Source organism: Phyllobates terribilis, unplaced genomic scaffold (genome assembly GCF_046119375.1).
Source record: "Phyllobates terribilis strain yellow unplaced genomic scaffold, ASM4611937v1 Scaffold_245__1_contigs__length_2953440, whole genome shotgun sequence".
NCBI lineage: Eukaryota > Metazoa > Chordata > Amphibia > Anura > Dendrobatidae > Phyllobates > Phyllobates terribilis.
Window position 1 is genome coordinate 104,452 of NW_027363005.1, and position 19,917 is coordinate 124,368.

A 19,917-nucleotide genomic window follows, 5' to 3' on the forward strand; every position below is an offset into this window, starting at 1 on the left:
ATATTGTACCAGGATAAGATCTGTAAGAATGTACCAGTGTGAAAAGTATTTGGTCAGTACGAGTCTTCATTCACTGCCGGAAAGCAGAGATCTAGAAATGTGAAGCATTTGAAACATAGTGTTAGAAAGTTCAGAAAATTCCATTTTGCAATGATTAAAGTTCTGTTGTGAATTTTAGCGTGACTGGACCGTTCTTGCGGAAATGTTTCCTGCCTCCTTCACTTAGATTCAGATCATACAGATAGTCAGACACCGCATTATCTCTGATACTATGGCCGATACAGCGCACATATAGATTATACTATAGAGTCCAAAAGTTTTGCTTTTTCTTTTTTTAATGTGATGACTTCTGTCTGGTTGTTGTGATGTCATTTCCCTGGTGAGGAATTGAAAGTGCATGAAGTTGTCATCATACAAGACCTTAATTGTAACCAAAATGCTTTTGAATATAGGAATGGTCTTTTAATTAAAGAAAACTGACGGCCAAAAGTTTTGCATCTACTATTTATTGATCACAACATAGAGAGTAATTCATTCTTTACAATGCCATAACTTAGTATTTTGTAACATAACCTCTTGCTTTAGTTCCTGCCGCACCGCATTGAAGCCACTCGGGTATTCAAGACATCTTGAGGGATCTTGCTTCGTTCCATTTGCTGACGCCGGCCCTGATTCAATCCCATTTGTGTCAAATTCTGTGCATGTTATCAGGCCAAAATCACCAGGGTATGTGAACTTTTGATCAGGGTCATTTGGATGTTTTTGGTTGTCATTAAGATTTAAAAAGAGAAAACACAGAAATGTGACAATAAATGGCTTCACCCAACCAATAACCATGAGTGGAGAAAAAGTTTTTTTGTTCTCATTCATATTCTCTGAAACAAGACCAAGAAAGGAAAAATTCTGCCGGGGTATGTAAACTTTTGAGCACAACTGTATCCTTGTTCATGGTAGCATTCATATTTCCATCAATTCTATGCCAATGGCCGATGCAGAAAAGCAGCCCAAAACCATGAGATTGCCACCACCATGTTTCACTGTAGGCGTTTGGTACCTTACATCATTACGTTTTCCAATTCTGCAGTATATACAGTGCTGCCATCACTACCAAACAGATTGAACTTGGATTCATCCGACCCCAACACCTTAGACCAATCTGTCTCTTTCCGTTGTCTGTGTTCTTTGGCAAACACAAGTTGGACCTTCCTTTTCTTTGCAGAGATGAAAGGCTCCTTGACTGGAACTCGTGCATTCAGCCCTACTGCTTAGTCGTCGCGACTCACTTTGACCCCATATTCTTTGTTCATTTTGTGGACATCAGATACTGACTTTTTCTTTATAATGTGATCAACTCTGGAGGAAGTTCTCCTTGGTCGTCCACTTCTAGGTTTGTCGGCTGTTCCAGAACCTTCTTTTTCTTTCTTTAATATACCTGACACTTGACTCTGAGAACAGGTGAATTCCATAGCTGCCTCTTTATGGCTTTTCCCTGACTTCACTCCCAGAATAATAAGCTTCCTGACATCTGGTGATAAATTTGGCTTTGTCTCTGCCATGTTTTTAACCTTAAAACGCAAAAAAAAAAATTTAGGCAAACTTCGACTGCCCATAACAAAATAGGCAAAACATTTGGCCCAGCAAATGTTGAAAACTAACACATAAAGGGATAAAACAATGTCCAACACAATTTTTGTCCTGATAGCTGACAATCATTTTTCCACACTTAAAGGGGTTGTCTGTTAGTTTAAAGGAGCTTTCTGTTTCCTGCAGGGATAACGTCACGTCACTCTATCAGATTGCTGCAGCCAATCACTGGCATGTACAGCATGAGACCGTAGAAACCAGTGATCGACTGCAGCAGTCACATGGATTATACAACATCATCGCTGCAGGAAAAAAAGTGATGGCCGCCAGAGTGTGAGCACGGGAGAAGCGAAGGAGTCATCAGGCGAGAAATATTTGTTTTTTATGGGTCAATTTTGTAAAATTTCCAACTGCCTTAAGTGGTATCAAATCCCTATCATATCACTAACTTAAAGCCGCAGGAGTTCTTAAACTTTGACTAAGTTTGATACATAGAATCCAACCTGCAGTGTAAAGCATGGGGGACAAAACAGCAGTATGAGACTGACAGGACATGAGGCATCTTTCAGGTTACCTCCTACTCCAGTACTAATTGCAGTATAGCTGGAGTCAGTGATTATGGATTTACGGAGTAGTCGGTATGTAAGACCGGAGGGATCATGGACCGGACTTCTGCTTTAAGTCCCAGGAAGTGAGAACGGTTGACGCTGCTGCGAAAATCATGTCCGACATAGTTCAGTGTAAAGCGTCATCTGCTGACTTTACTGGAGAGAAGAGAAGGAGCGGAGACGGCGGGAAGAGGAGGAGCGGCAGCGGCTGCTGCGAGAGGAGGAGAAGCGGAGGAAAGAAGAGGAGCAGAGGCTGCGGAGAGAGGAGGAAGAGAGGATGCGAGCGGAGGATGAACGGTTTAGAATGGAACAGCAGAAGTAAGTACTCCCATCGGAAGTCACTCATCTTTCTTAAAGGATATTTTTGGGTGGGTCACTCATTCAGGACCCTCGTAGTATGAGCCATAGTGCAAGGAGCAGTCTGTTGTATGCAATGCTGGTGACCGGTTGGAGGGTACATGCGCTGGGGTCACCAACAATGGGGTCCACGGAGCACTGTCACATTCATTTTAATGGAAAATTACTAAAGCTCTGCCGGCCACAGGCAATGGCGGGTGCAGCAGTCATTAGGGCAGGATCGTGCATTTGTGTTTCAAATCTTAATTCTATTTTTTTTTTTTTGCAGGCAGCAGATCATGGCCGCCCTGAACTCGCAGACAGCGGTGCAGTTTCAGCAGTACGCAGCGCAGCAGTACCCGGGGAACTTCGAGCAACAGCAGCTCCTGATCCGGCAGCTGCAGGAACAGCACTACCAGCAGTACATGCAGCAGCTGTACCAAGTGCAGCTCGCTCAGCAACAGGTAGACGCAGCGCACAGACCCCCGAGCCTCGCTGCTCTGAGCTGCATTTACCTGTCGGACCATGTTCCCACGTAGCATAAATGCTGCAGGGTTTGTTTTTTTTTGCAGAAAATCCCCTGTGCTTAAAACGGTGTTTCCCAAACTCCAGTCCTCACGGCCCCCATAGGTCATGTTTTCAGGATTTCCTTAGTATTTCCATCACCTGTGTAATACTATCAAGGCATCAGGAATTCTCTCACCTGTGTAATACGAAGGAGATCCTGAAACATGACCTGTGGGGGCCGTGAGGACTGGAGTTTTGGAAACACTGGTTTAAAAGTTTGAGGAAACTTCTTGTGCTTCCCGGAAAACTCCTGACCGCTGTGCATCTAAAGACGTTGCTGAAATTTGTGTTTTTTTGGTTTGTTTATTTTTTCCTGTGGAGTCAAAAAAATGCATGAAAAAATGCCCTCGCTTCTTGTACAGAATTAATAAAACCTTCAGATCTTCAACAATAAATGGGGTAAAAACAGCTGTAAAAATACAATAATCAGAGTAGATTGCTATTGCGGGTTTTGATGTAGAAAATAAACCCTGCACTTTACGCTCCCTGGAACCTGAACTAATTAACTAATTGTTTTTAGTAAGAAAAAAATAAAAAAATTGCGCGGCTGAGTTTTGCTCTTGATGATGGCGGTGCGCTGAGTAGCTGGTTGATTAGATGCAGCGTTTATAAGTGGAAGACAGTGGGATTTGTGTGCAGCGTCTATTGGAGCCTGTGGTTGTCTGAAACGCTGCCTCATTAGAAGTTAAGCTTCTTTGTTCTTCCCCTCATGCTTTACACTGCAGTTTTGCTTTGCAGCATACAAGAAATGAAGAATGCTCATAAATGACGTGGTGTTACCCTCTCCTTACCCTCTCGGCCTTACAGAAACAGCAGGAGGCACTTTCGGCTGGAACCAGCTCCCCTGTCAGTTCTCCATCCAAGATGAACATGGGAAGCATCACCGGCTTCGGAGAAGCCCCCTCGGTCAATGGACAAACCCACCCACACATAGACAATGCTGAGAAAGAACTGGAGGCCGACCCCGCTGGAAGACCTGCTGGAGAACGCGCCTAAAGGTGCGTCCTATTGACCCCAGTGGGGTTGGGGTCTGTTGGGTGGACAAACAGACGATACCTGGACATTGGCTAATGGTTTATGTTTGCTCATTATTTTTCCACTTCCTTCTCTCTACAGAGTCCACGCCGGTCATTGCTGCCCCATCCATGTGGACAAGACCCCAAATTAAAGACTTTAAAGAGAAGATCCGGCAGGACGCGGATTCAGTCATCACCGTCGGAAGAGGAGAGGTGGTCACAGTCCGGGTCCCCACACACGAGGAGGGCTCCTATCTTTTCTGGGAGTTTGCCACAGATAACTTTGACATTGGTTTTGGGGTTTACTTTGAATGGACAGACTCCCCAAACACGGCTGTGAGCGTGCACGTCAGCGAGTCCAGCGAGGACGAGGACGAAGGTACTTTGTACAATTTTCATACTTCATTCCTGTACAATAAATACTGTAGCAGGTCTTCACTGCGTCTCACCCCCTCTTCCTGAAGAGGTCGGGGGTCTCTCGAGAAGCAGCATCTTACCCCCTCGTTTTAAGGAGGTTGGGGCCTCTCGAGAAGCAGTGTCTTACCCCCTCGTCTTAAGGAGGTTGGGGCCTCTCAAGAAGCAGTGTCTCACCCCCTCGTCTTGAGGAGGTTGGGGCCTCTCGAGAAGCAGCGTCTCACCCCTTTGATTTGAGGAGGTTGGGGCCTCTTGAGAAGCAGCATCTCACCCCTTCGTCCTGAGGAGGTCGGGGGGTCTCTCTAGAAGCAGCATCTCACCCTTTCGTCCTGAGGAGTTAGGGGGTCTCACCCCCTCGCCCTGAAGAGTTCTGGGGGTCCTATTGAAGCAGCGTCTCACCCCCTCGTCCTGAGCAGGTTGGGGGCCTGTTGAGAAGCAGCGTCTCACCACCTCATCCGGACGAGGTAGGGGGCCTTTCGAGAAGCAGCGTCTCACCCCCTCATCCGGACGAGGTAGGGGGCCTTTCGAGAAGCAGCGTCTCACCCCCTCATCCGGACGAGGTCGGGGCCTCTTGAGAAGCAGCGTCCCACCCCCTTGTTCCGAGGAGGTCGGAGGCTTGTGGAGAAGCACCAACTGGTCATGGATGTTCACCTCTGCAGGAGATCAAAAACCAACAATGTGCTCTCTGGGGCGTTACTGTGGTCTCTCTTGCTTTCCGTAGGTTAAGATTGACCTATCAGACTGGCGGGATGGTTGAGTCGCTGCCTAATTTATCCTCTCCCCAATGCCACTGGTGGAGGAGCTGTGCCTCTGCAGAGGGAAAATGGGCCGCATCTAGCGTCAGAGAGGCTCATTCACACTTTAAAGTAAAAAGCTTGCGAGCGTGCTCTCCTTGCCAAGGAAACCAGTCACCACTGATAGTTTGTAGAGGTGGCCGGTATCCTAGGCAACCAGCTGTAAACTATAGAATTAAGAATACCTCCATATTTGACAACAGAGATACTTTTTAATAAAGAGTGAAATGTAAAGTTGCTGGTGTTTACAAGCACTTTGCAATTTTACCCAGCGAAGATGGAGGAAAAACCGCACCAAAAACGGATCAGATCAGCATGAGTCGCCCTGTACTCTCTCTGCGGGATTTCTGTAAGACTGCTTGTTTCCGGATTATTCCCGGAAGACCCCTTTATGCTTCTGTTTTAGCTCCGCGCCCATGACTTGTCCCACTCTGATATCCTGGACTCACTCCTGACTTGTGTCTGTTCTTTACAGAGAATCCCAACAACGAAGAGAAAGCCGAAAAGAACGCCAACAAGCCCCAGCTGGAGGAGATTGTGCCGGTCTACAGGCGGGATCGTCACGAAGAGGTGGACGCCGGCAGCCACCAGTACCCCGGCCGGGGGCTCGACCTGCTCAAATCTCACAACTCTTATTCCTTGTGGCGTTCAAAATCTGTGTACTACAGAGTGTATTATACTAGATAAAGGAGGGGCCTGCGGTCAGGGGGAGGAGCCGGCAATCAGGGGGAGGGGCAAGTGATCATGGGGCGGGGCCTGCAATCAGGGGGAGGGGCCAGGGCAGTAAGTCGCTCACATGACCTGGATCCTTTTCGATAAGTGTTGCCTCCTCATCGCTCCTCGTGGCGGCCGACACTAATTCAGAGTGCTGTGATTTAACCCGTTCTTTGCCACTACGATTGGTGGACATGAAAGGGGTTAAACATAATTTGGCTGCGCCTGCACTTTTGTGTTTTGTGTTTTTTTTCGCACTTGTTTGGGATTTTTAATTCTATTCTCTGTGCGCCCACTCGGGGGCATTTCATGATCTGTTCAGAAGATGAACGCGCATGAGAAGCGTCATGGAGGAGGGGGCACCTTTGTGTTGGGTACCAGGGTAGTGGGCGCCCCCTCAAGACTGGTGGAAGGGTAAAGGTCCCATGTGTTCCCCTCGGTCTGCCCTATTCTGTACCACGCGCAGGTAGCTCAGCGCCATCGCAAACATCAACGGTTTCTCCTCCACTATAGGTCAGGGCAAATCCGAAATGTGCTGTTGCCTCTCTGGTATCAGCCGTCTGTAGCGGGCAGGAGAGGGTAGTGGGGAAAGTTTCTTATCTCTTCTCTCATCAGTCTGATTTGTCTGATCTTGTACCATGTAAAATATGTAACAAATATGAGAAATGGTTTATAATAATAATAATCATATGGAATAATCTGTCCTGTGTGATCTGGTGGAAACACTGCACCTCCCCCAATGCCCCGCAGCAGAGCATGCGCTATGTGAGACCACCAGGGGTGGGCCGCAGGGCGGAGGGGGGGGTTCACGAAGCCTGAGAAGCTAGGAGGAATCTGGCAGACTTGCGATTGCTGCTCTGGAGGTGATAACAGCATTTCCTATAGATTTTACCTGTATGATGCTGCACTACGCCTTGTTGCCGTATAAGGGTAAGTCACAGGGCAACGGTCTCTGGTTGTTGTGAAACTACAACTCCCAGCATGCCCGGACAGCTCCTTGACTTTAGTTTGACTTGCACTAATACATTATGTAATTTCGGTTGTTTTCTATGAAGGCGTCGCTTTTCTATATCGCGTCCAATGAGCTGGATGAGCGCAGAATACGGCCGCCATACATTTACCATGGGAGATGGCTGATCGGCTCTGTGTATCGCTCAGTGCACCTATGTGGGAGCAGTCAGGGCGGCCATATTGCTCATCACTCAGCTTTCCCAGAAACTGAACGGAGGGATAGAATTTGCCCCTGCAAATGATACTATGAGCTGTAGGGATTAATGGCCAGACATTTAGATCCAGACTGTAGAGATGGTGGACGGTGGGGATCAGGCTGGTCACAGGACAGGGCCGTGCAGATGGTTTCCGCTCTGCATTGGGGGGGCCGGTATCGTATACGGCTCCTATTATAAGGCGCTATACAGGTCGGGTGTTGGACTTTGCTGCCAGCAGCTGCACTTCTCCCTGCAGAAATGAGACCACCCATCCCCTTCAGCAGAGCCGTGATCAGAGCTATGGACGGGTGGGCTGTAACATTAGGGGCCCCTGGTACTCAACTTTCAGCCTGGAAGCAAGAAAAATCTCAGGTGCCAGTTTCTGATCATGTGGTTCAGTGTGATGTGAATGTTCAGGAATCTGCACCAATTTATTTACTATGTCTAAAGTCTGTCTTCTAATACAAGAATTAAGGTGCTGCCAGCAGCCTCCACTAGAGGGCGCCTGTGGTGTATGCACTGAGCTCTGCGCTGCCAGCAGCCACCACTAGAGGGCACCAGTGGTGTATGCACTGAGCTCTGCGCTGGCAGCAGCCTCCACTAGAGGGCACCTGTGGTGTATGCACTGAGATCTGCACTGCCAGCAGCCTCCACAAGAGGGCACCTGTGGTGTATGCACTGAGATCTGCACTGCCAGCAGCCTCCACTAGAGGGCACCTGTGGTGTATGCACTGAGATCTGCACTGCCAGCAGCCTCCACTAGAGGGCACCTGTGGTGTATGCACTGAGCTCTGCTCTGCCAGAAGTCTCCACTAGAGGGCGCCTGTGGTGTATGCACTGAGCTGTGCGCTGCCAGCAGCCTCCACTAGAGGGCACCTGTGGTGTATGCACTGAGATCTGCACTGCCAGCAGCCTCCACTAGAGGGCACCTGTGGTGTATGCACTGAGATCTGCACTGCCAGCAGCCTCCACTAGAGGGCACCTGTGGTGTATGCACTGAGCTCTGCTCTGCCAGAAGTCTCCACTAGAGGGCGCCTGTGGTGTATGCACTGAGCTGTGCGCTGCCAGCAGTCTCCACTAGAGGGCACCTGTGGTGTATGCACTGAGATCTGCACTGCCAGCAGCCACCACTAGAGGGCACCTGTGGTATGTTGAATGCACTGAGCTCCATACCACCATCAGCCACCACTAGAGGGCACCTGTGCTGTTGTATGGACAGAGCTCTGCGCTGCCAGCAGCCACCACTAGAGGGCGCCTGCGGTATGTTGTATGCACTGAACTCTGCGCTGGCTGCTGCCACCACTGGAGGGCACTTTCGTTATGTACTGAGCTCCATGCAGCCAGCGGTCACCATTAGAGGACGCCTGTTGTATGTACTGAGCTCCGCACTGCCTGCAGTAACCACTAGAGGATGCCTGTGGTGTATGCACTGAGCTCTGCGCTGCCAGCAGCCTCCACTAGAGGATGCCTGTGGTGAATGCCCTGAGATCTGCGCTGCCAGCAGCCACCACTAGAGGGCGCCTGTGGTGTATGCACTGAGATCTGCACTGCCAGCAGCCTCCACTAGAGGGCGCCTGTGGTGTATGCACTGAGATCTGCGCTGCCAGCTGTCACCACTAGAGGGCGCCTGTGGTGTATGCACAGAGATCTGCGCTGCTAGCAGTCACCACTAGAGGGCGCCTGTGGTATGGTGTATGCACTGTGCTCTGCGCTGCCAGCAGCCACCACTAGAGGGAGCCTGTGGTGTATGCACAGAGATCTGCGCTGCCAGCAGTCACCACTAGAGGGCGCCTGTGGTATGGTGTATGCACTGTGCTCTGCGCTGCCAACAGCCACCACTAGAGGGCGCCTGTGGTATGGTGTATGCACTGTGCTCTGCGCTGTCAGCAGCCACCACTAGAGGGCGCCTGTGGTGTATGCACTGAGCTCTGCGCTGCCAGCAGCCACCACTAGAGGGTGCCTGTGATGTGTTGTATGCACTGAGATCTGCGCTGTCAGCAGCCTCCACTAGAGGGCGCCTGTGGTGTATGCACTGAGATCTGCGCTGCCAGCAGCCTCCACTAGAGGGCGCCTGTGGTGTATGCACTGAGATCTGCGCTGCCAGCAGCCTCCACTAGAGGGCACCTGTGGTGTATGCACTGAGATCTGCGCTGTCAGCAGCCTCCACTAGAGGGTGCCTGTGGTGTATGCACTGAGATCTGCGCTGCCAGCAGCCTCCACTAGAGGGCGCCTGTGGTGTATGCGCTGAGCTCTGCATTGCCTGCGCTGTTGTATGGACAGAGCTCTGCGTTGCCAGCAGCCATCACTAGAGGGCGCCTACGGTATGTTGTATGCACTGAACTCTGCGCTAGCTGCAGCCACCACTGGAGGGCACCTGCTGTATATAATGAGCTTCATGCTGCCTGCGGTCACCACTAGAGGGCGCCTGTGGTGTGTTGTATGCACTGAGCTCCCCCTAGTGGTGGCTGTGAGTAATCAGCATTTTAAAGTCTTATGTAAAAAGATAAAATAAATTAAAATTGTGTACAACTTGGAAAGGTGGACAGGTCACTAATGGGCTCCAATATTGAATTTGCCCTGAAAAATCAGCTATTCCCATCAATGAGCTCTCGCTGAGCAGCACATATGTGCTTAACCCCTTATTAGTCAATCATTCCTGAAAACCCCCCCATTACCCTGCAGTAACCCTAAATCCCCGTAGCCTTTGCAGGGCGTCCGTGTGTTATACCTGCACTGAATCTGTATTTCAGCCTCTCGTCCTTTGGGGCCTCAGGATCTTGACGAGTTCCCCTGAAGACCCCCAGATGCAGAATGTCCCCATGATGGAAGGTTTCCCAGCATATAGCATCCATCGCCCCTTGTCAGCGCTGCCTGCCGGGGCCGGACGTTAACCCTTTCTTTCCCCGTGAGCCCCCTCTCGTCTCGTTGCTGCCTTCCAGCTCTTCACCAATCAGCGAATCGTATTAGTGAGGACCGGGGAGCGCCGCTGCCTGTGCGGATACTTCCACTCCGAGAAGCCGAGAGATGAGCGACTGCTCGCAGCAGAAGTATCCCGACCCGCAGCGCCGCTCCCCGGTCCTCCCTTCACACCCTAGCCGCTGATGTCCCCACAGTATCCGCATGGTGTTACAAAGGTCCGGACATTTGTGTTAAAAATCGCTGATTGGTCGCTGGCGCTGCCCGCGACCAATCACCGATTTGGGCGCCAAATTTAAATATCGGCCGCGACCAATCACCGATCTTGGCTCCACATTTAAACACCGCTCTCGGCTTCTCGGAGTGGAAGTATCCGCACAGGCAGCGGCGCTCCCCGGTCCTCACTAATACGATTCCGCTCCCCGCTCCTCACCAATACGATTCGCTGATTGGTCGCGTGCGGAGAGCGCGACCAATCAGTGATGTTGGCGCTAAAGTTAAACACCACTGTGCTGATTGGTCGCCGACGCTGTGCGCGACCAATCACCGATTTGGGCGGCACATTTAAATAGCGTCCGCGACCAATCAGTACAGCGGTGTTTAAATGTGGAGCCAAGATCGGTGATTGGTCGCGGCCGATATTTAAATTTGGCGCCGAAATCGGTGATTGGTTGCGGGCAGCGCCAGCGACCAATCAGCGATTTTTAACACAAATGCTGACATCCATGCGGCTAGGGCGTGAAGGGAGGACCGGGGAGCGGCGCTGCGGGTCCAATTGGTCGCGGCCGCTATTTAAATGTGCCGCACAAATCGTTGATTGGTCGCGGACTTGGCCCGCGACCAAGCACTGATCTTGCGGCCAAAGTTAAACACTACTGTGCTAATTGGTCGCGGACTCTGCCCGCGACCAATCACGGATTTGGGCGCCAAATTTAAATATCGGCCGCGACCAATCACCGATCTTGGCTCCACATTTAAACACCGCTGTGCTGATTGGTCGCTGCCGATATTTAAATGTGGCTCCCAAACCGGTGAGTGGTCGCGGGCGGCGTCGCCGACCAATCAGCACAGCGGTGTTTAAATGTGGAGCCAAGATCAGTGATTGGTCGGGTCCGAAGACCGCGACCAATCATCGAATCTTCTTGGTGAGGACCGGGGAGCGCCGCTGCCTGTGCGGCTACTTACGCTGCGAGAACCCGGGACATAGTGGGCGCTGGCAGCAGAAGTATCCCGACCCGCAGCGCCGCTCCCCGGTCCTCCCTTCCGCATGGAGGTCAGTGGCACCGGCGGTCCTTCCGCTGCTACCAGCCGGGAGATGAGCGCCTTGCGCCGCTCATCTCCCGGCTGCATCTCCCGGCTGACCTCCATGCGGAAGGGAGGACCGGGGAGCGGCGCTGCGGGTCGGGATACTTCTGCTGCGAGGGCCCGCTATGTCCCGGGTTCTCGCAGCATAAGTAGCCGCACAGGCAGCGCTGCTCCCCGGTCCTCACCAAGACGATTCGATTATTGGTCGCGGTCTTCGGACCCGACCAATCACTGATCTTAGCGCAAAAGTTAAATACCGCTGTGCTGATTGGTCGCCGACGCTGCCCGCGACCAATCACCGATTTGGGCGCCACATTTAAATATCGGCCGCGACCAATCAGCACAGCGGTGTTTAAATGTGGAGCAAAGATCTGTGATTGGTCGCGACCGATATTTAAATTTGGTGCCCAAATCGGTGATTGGTCGCGGGCAGCGTCCGAGACCAATCAGCACAGTAGTGTTTCACTTTGGCCGCAAGATCAGTGATTGGTCGCGGGCCAAGTCCGCGACCAATCAACGATTTGTGCGGCACATTTAAATACCGGCCACGACCAATTGGATGTCAGCGCCGCTCCCCGGTCCTCCCTTCACGCCCTAGCCGCATGGATGTCAGCGGCGCTGCCTGTGCGGCTACTTCCGCTCCGAGAACCCGGGACATGAGCGGGCGCTCGGAGCAGAAGTATCCCGACCCGCAGCGCCGCTCCCCGGTCCTCCCTTCACACCCTAGCCGCTGATGTCCCCACAGTATCCGCATGGTGTTACAAAGGTCCGGACATTTGTGTTAAAAATCGCTGATTGATCGCTGGCGCTGCCCGCGACCAATCACCGATTTGGGCGCCAAATTTAAATATCGGCCGCGACCAATCACCGATCTTGGCTCCACATTTAAACACCGCTGTGCTGATTGGTCGCGGTCGATATTTGAATTTGGCACCCAAATCGGTGATTGGTCGCGGGCAGCGCCAGCGACCAATCAGCGATTTTTAACACAAATGTCCGGACCTTTGTAACACCATGCGGATACTGTGGAGACATCAGCGGCTAGGGTGTGAAGGGGGGAGCGGCGCTGCCGGTCGGGATATTTCTGCTGCGAGCGCCCGCTCATGTCCCGGGTTCTCGCAGTGGAAGTAGCCGCACAGGCAGCGGCGCTCCCCGGTCCTCACTAATACGATTCCGCTCCCCGCTCCTCACCAATACGATTTGCTGATTGGTCGCGTGCAGAGAGCGCGACCAATCAGTGATCTTGGCGCTAAAGTTAAACACCGCTGTGCTGATTGGATGCGGACGCCAGACGCGTCCAATCACCGAGATTGGCGCCAAATTTAAACAACGCTCTGCTGATTGGTCGCGGACTCCAGCTGCGACCAATCAGCGATTTTGGCGCCAAATTTAAACACCGCTCTGCTGATTGATCGCGGTCGCTGGCCGAGATCAATCAGCAGTATTGGGGCCAAATTTAAACCTCACTCTGCTGATTGGTCGCAACCACCGGCCGCGACCAATCTGCGTTATTTTGTGCCAAATTTAAACAACGCTCTGCTGATTGGTCGCGGCCTTCAGCCGCGATTAATTAGCGATTTTGGCGCCAAATTTAAACATGCTCTCCAGTCCTCACTAACACGGTTTGCTGATTGGTCGCGGCCGCCGCCCGCGACTAAGCGATTTTGGCGCAAAATTCAACCACCGCTCTGCTGATTGGTCGAGGCCGCCGGCCGAGATCAATCAGCAGTATTGGTGCCAAATTTAAACACCGCTTCGCTGATTGGTCGCGGTGGCCGGCCGCGACCAAGCAGCGAAATTGGCGCCAAATTTAAACGCTCTGCTGATTGGTCGAGGCCGCCGGCCGTGACCAATCAGCCATATTGGTGCCAAATTTAAACACCGCTTCGCTGATTGGTCGCGGTGGCCGGCCGCGACCAAGCAGCGAAATTGGCGCCAAATTTAAACACCGCTCTGCTGATTGGTCGCGGTTACCGGTCTCGAATAATCAGCATTATTAGTGCCAAATTTAAACACCGCTGTGCTGATTACTCGCGACCAATCTGCGATATAGGCGCCAAATTTTAACACCGCTTTGCTGATTGGTTACGGTTGCCGGCCTCGACCAATCAGCGATTTTGCCGCAAAATTGAAACACAGCTCTGCTGATTGCGCCCGGTCGGCCGCATACCTATTCTAGAATACCCGATGCATTAGAATCGGGCCACCATCTAGTCTAATCATAATAACAGACGGGGATTCTTTACTGTAAGAGCATTAAGACTATGGATCTCTCTGTCACATGATGCTGTCATGGTGGATTCACTACCAGTATACAAGGAGGGCCTGGACACCTTTCTTGAAGAATATAATCTTATAGTTTCTAGATTGTGTGATGATGGTGATCCAGGGAACTCGCCTGATTGCCGTTTGTGGAGTCAGGAAGGAATTTTCCCCTGATATGGGGCAATTAGCATCTGTCTCCCGGGGTTTTTGTTTTCTTTCCTCTAGATCAGTGTTTCCCAAACTCCAGTCCTCATGGCCCCCACAGGTCATGTTTTCAGGATCTCCTTAGTGTTACACAGGTGATGGAAGTATCATCAAGACATCAGGAATTCTCTCACCTGTGCAACACTATGGAAATCCTGAAAACGTGACCTGTGGGGGCCGTGAGGATGGGGTTTGGGGAACACTGCTCTAGATCAACGTGTTATTGTACTGGTTGAACTTGATGGACTTGTGCAGTCAACCTAAAAGGGAGTCAGCACAGAATGACTGTTCAAACCAAGCGCAGGCGCTTAGTGCATCATGGTGCAGCCAAACATTGAAGGTCGCCTTCCCACGTGCTTGTTTTCTCTCCATTTGCACACCTCGCCCCCCCCACCTTTGATGATAGCTCTGGCTTCATAGAGCAATGTTTGGCCAAATCACGGTGCACCGAGGGCCGGTGCTTGGTTTAAACAGTCGTTCTGTGCTGTCAGACTCGTTTTAAATGTTTGGCCTCGCCAAAGGTGCACTAAGCGCCTGTGTTATCACAGAATAGTGAGGACCGGTGTAGAGCGTGAGGCGTGGACATGGTGGTATCACAATAGTGAGGACTGGTGTAGAGCGTGAGGCGTGGACATGGTGGTATCACAATAGTGAGGACGGATGTAGAGCGTGAGGCGTGGACATGGTGGTATCACAATAGTGAGGACGGGTGTAGAGCGTGAGGCGTGGACATGGTGGTATCACAATAGTGAGGATGGGTGTAGAGCGTGAGGCGTGGACATGGTGGTATCACAATAGTGAGGACGGGTGTAGAGCGTGAGGCGTGGACATGGTGGTATCACAATAGTGAGGACGGGTGAGATCGTGAGGCGTGGACATGGTGGTATCACAATAGTGAGGACGGGTGAGATCGTGAGGCGTGGACATGGTGGTATCACAATAGTGAGGACGGGTGTAGAGCGTGAGGCGTGGACATGGTGGTATCACAATAGTGAGGACGGGTGAGATCGTGAGGCGTGGACATGGTGGTATCACAATAGTGAGGACGGGTGTAGAGCGTGAGGCGTGGACATGGTGGTATCACAATAGTGAGGACGGGTGTAGAGCGTGAGGCGTGGACATGGTGGTATCACAATAGTGAGGACGGGTGTAGAGCGTGAGGCGTGGACATGGTGGTATCACAATAGTGATGACGGGTGTAGAGCGTGAGGGGTGGACATGGTGGTAACACAATAGTGAGGACGGGTGTAGGGCGTGAGGCGTGGACATGGTGGTAGCACAATAGTGAAGAAGGGTGTAGAGCGTGAGGCATGGACATGATAATCACAATAGTGAGGACGGGTGTAGAGCGTGAGGTGTGGACATGGTGGTAGCACAATAGTGAGGACGGGTGTAGAGCGTGAGGCATGGACATGGTGGTAGCACAATAGTGAGGACGGGTGTAGAGCGTGAGGCGTGGACATGGTGGTAGCACAATACTGAGGACGGGTGTAGAGCGTGAGGCATGGACATGGTGGTAGCACAATAGTGAGGACGGGTGTAGAGCGTGAGGCATGGACATGGTGGAAACACAATAGTTAGGACGGGTGTAGAGCGTGAGGCGTGGACATGGTGGTATCACAATAGTGAGGACGGATGTAGAGCGTGAGGCGTGGACATGGTGGTATCACAATAGTGAGGACAGGTGTAGAGCGTGAGGCGTGGACATGGTGGTATCACAATAGTGAGGATGGGTGTAGAGCGTGAGGCGTGGACATGGTGGTATCACAATAGTGAGGACGGGTGTAGAGCGTGAGGCGTGGACATGGTGGTATCACAATAGTGAGGACGGGTGAGATCGTGAGGCGTGGACATGGTGGTATCACAATAGTGAGGACGGGTGAGATCGTGAGGCGTGGACATGGTGGTATCACAATAGTGAGGACAGGTGTAGAGCGTGAGGCGTGGACATGGTGGTATCACAATAGTGAGGACGGGTGTAGAGCGTGAGGCGTAGACATGGTGGTATCACAATAGTGAGGATGGGTGAGATCGTGAGGCGTGGATATGGTGGTATCACAATAGTGAGGACGGGTGTAGAGCGTGAGGCGTGGACATGGTGGTATCACAATAGTGAGGATGGGTGTAGAGCGTGAGGCGTGGACATGGTGGTATCACAATAGTGAGGACGGGTGAGATCGTGAGGCGTGGACATGGTGGTATCACAATAGTGAGGACGGGTGTAGAGCGTGAGGCGTGGACATGGTGGTATCACAATAGTGAGGACGGGTGTAGAGCGTGAGGCGTGGACATGGTGGTATCACAATAGTGAGGACGGGTGTAGAGCGTGGGGCATGGACATGGTAGTATCACAATAGTGAGGACGGGTGTAGAGCGTGAGGCATGGACATGGTGGTATCACAATAGTGAGGACGGCTGTAGAGCGTGAGGCGTGGACATGGTGGTATCACAATAGTGAGGACGGGTGTAGAGCGTGAGGCGGGGACATTGTGGTATCACAATAGTGAGGACGGGTGTAGAGCGTGAGGCGTGGACATGGTGGTATCACAATAGTGATGACGGGTGTAGAGCGTGAGGGGTGGACATGGTGGTAACACAATAGTGAGGACGGGTGTAGGGCGTGAGGCGTGGACATGGTGGTAGCACAATAGTGAAGAAGGGTGTAGAGCGTGAGGCATGGACATGATAATCACAATAGTGAGGACGGGTGTAGAGCGTGAGGTGTGGACATGGTGGTAGCACAATAGTGAGGACGGGTGTAGAGCGTGAGGCATGGACATGGTGGTAGCACAATAGTGAGGACGGGTGTAGAGCGTGAGGCGTGGACATGGTGGTAGCACAATACTGAGGACGGGTGTAGAGCGTGAGGCATGGACATGGTGGTAGCACAATAGTGAGGACGGGTGTAGAGCGTGAGGCATGGACATGGTGGAAACACAATAGTTAGGACGGGTGTAGAGCGTGAGGCGTGGACTCTGTGTTGTCACACAATATAATCACATCTAGTAACAGAACCTTTAATGGATGTTTTATACAAAAGTGAACATTCGCTCTGAAGCCTTAAAACCCTATAATTCAAGAAACTATTTCCTCCATACGAAATGCACGTGTAGATAGTGAGTCGTGGACACGGTGGTATCACAATAGTGAGCACGGGTGTAGAGCGTGAGTCGTGGACGCGGTAGTGTCACAATAGTGAGGACGGGTGTAGATCGTGAGTCGTAGACGCGGTGGTATCACAATAGTGAGGACGGGTGTAGATCGTGAGTCGTGGACACGGTGGTATCACAATAGTGAGGACGAGTGTAGATCGTGAGTCGTGGACGCGGTGGTACCACAATAGTAAGGACGAGTGTAGATCGTGAGTCGTGGACGCGGTGGTATCACAATAGTGAGGACGAGTGTAGAGCGTGAGTCGTGGACGCGGTATCACAATAGTGAGGACGGGTGTAGATCGTGAGTCGTGGACGCGATGGTATCACAATAGTGAGGACGAGTGTAGATCGTGAGTCGTGGACGCGGTGGTATCACAATAGTGAGGACGGGTGTAGAGCGTGAGTCGTGGACGCGGTGGTATCACAATAGTGAGGACGGGTGTAGAGCGTGAGTCGTGGACACGGTGGTATCACAATAGTGAGGACGGGTGTAGAGCGTGAGTCGTGGACGTGGTGGTATCACAATAGTGAGGACGGGTGTAGAGCGTGAGGCGTGGACATGGTGGTAACACAATAGTGAGGACGGGTGTAGATCGTGAGTCGTGGACACGGTGGTATCACAATAGTGAGGACGATTGTAGATCGTGAGTCGTGGACGCGGTGGTAACACACAATAGTGAGGACAGGTGTAGATCGTGAGTCGTGCACGCGGTAGTGTCACAATAGTGAGGACGGGTGTAGATCATGAGTCGTGGACGGGGTGGTAACACACAATAGTGAGGACGGGTGTAGAGCGCGAGTCGTGGACATGGTGGTATCACAATAGTGAGGACGGGTGTAGATCGTGAGTCGTGGGCGCGGTGGTAACACAATAGTGAGGACGGGTGTAGATCGTGAGTCGTGGGCGCGGTGGTAACACAATAGTGAGGACGGGTGTAGATCGTGAGTCGTGGACCCGATGGTATCATACAATAGTGAGGACGGGTGGAGAGCGTGAGTCGTAGACGCGGTGGTATCACAATAGTGAGGACGGGTGTAGAGCGTGAGTCGTGGACACGGTGGTATCACAATAGTGAGGACGGGTGTAGAGCGTGAGTCGTGGACGTGGTGGTATCACAATAGTGAGGACGGGTGTAGAGCGTGAGGCGTGGACATGGTGGTATCACAATAGTGAGGACGGGTGTAGATCGTGAGTCGTGGACATGGTGGTAACACAATAGTGAGGACGGGTGTAGATCGTGAGTCGTGGACACGGTGGTATCACAATAGTGAGGACGATTGTAGATCGTGAGTCGTGGACGCGGTGGTAACACACAATAGTGAGGACAGGTGTAGATCGTGAGTCGTGCACGCGGTAGTGTCACAATAGTGAGGACGGGTGTAGATCATGAGTCGTGGATGGGGTGGTAACACACAATAGTGAGGACGGGTGTAGAGCGCGAGTCATGGACATGGTGGTATCACAATAGTGAGGACGGGTGTAGATCGTGAGTCGTGGGCGCGGTGGTAACACAATAGTGAGGACGGGTGTAGATCGTGAGTCGTGGGCGCGGTGGTAACACAATAGTGAGGACGGGTGTAGATCGTGAGTCGTGGACGCGGTGGTAACACACAATAATGAGGACGGGTGTAGATCGTGAGTCGTGGACCCGATGGTATCATACAATAGTGAGGACGGGTGGAGAGCGTGAGTCGTGGACGCGGTGGTATCACAATAGTGAGGACGGGTGTAGATCGTGAGGCGTGGACATGGTGGTACACAATAGTGAGGACGGGTGTAGATCACGAGTCGTGCACGCGGTGGTAACACACAATAGTGAGGACGGGTGTAGAGCGTGAGTCGTGGGCGCGGTGGTATCATACAATAGTGAGGACGGGTGTAGATCGTGAGTCGTGGATGTGGTGGTAACACACAATAGTGAGGACGGGTGTAGAGCGTGAGTCGTGGGCGCGGTGGAGTCACACAATAGTGAGGACGGGTGTAGATCGTCAGTCGTGGATGCGGTGGTATCATACAATAGTGAGGACGGGTGTAGATCGTGAGTCGTGGGCGCGGTGGTATCATACAATAGTGAGGACGGGTGTAGAGCGTGAGTCATGGACGCGGTGGTAACACACAATAGTGAGGACGGGTGTAGATCGTGAGTCGTGGACCCGGTGGTATCACAATAGTGAGGACGGGTGTAGATCGTGAGTCGTGGGCGCGGTGGTAACACACAATAGTGAGGACGGGTGTAGATCGTGAGCGCAGTGGTAACACACAATAGTGAGAACGGGTGTAGATCGTGAGTCGTGGACCCGGTGGTATCATACAATAGTGAGGACGGGTGTAGAGCGTGAGTCGTGGACGCGGTGGTATCACACAATAGTGAGGACGGGTGTAGAGCGTGAGTCGTGGACATGGTGGTATCACAATAGTGAGGACGGGTGTAGATCGTGAGTCGTGGGCACGGTGGTAACACACAATAGTGAGAACGGGCGTAGATCGTGAGGTCGTGGGCGCGGTGGTAACACACAATAGTGAGGACGGGTGTAGATCGTGAGTCGTGGACGCGGTGGTAACACACAATAGTGAGGACGGGTGTAGATCGTGAGTCGTGGACCCGATGGTATCATACAATAGTGAGGACGGGTGTAGAGCGTGAGTCGTGGACGCGGTGGTATCACAATAGTGAGGACGGGTGTAGATCGTGAGGCGTGGACATGGTGGTACACAATAGTGAGGATGGGTGTAGATCATGAGTCGTGGACGCGGTGGTAACACAATAGTGAGGACGGGTGTAGAGCGTGAGTCGTGGGCGCGGTGGTATCATACAATAGTGAGGACGGGT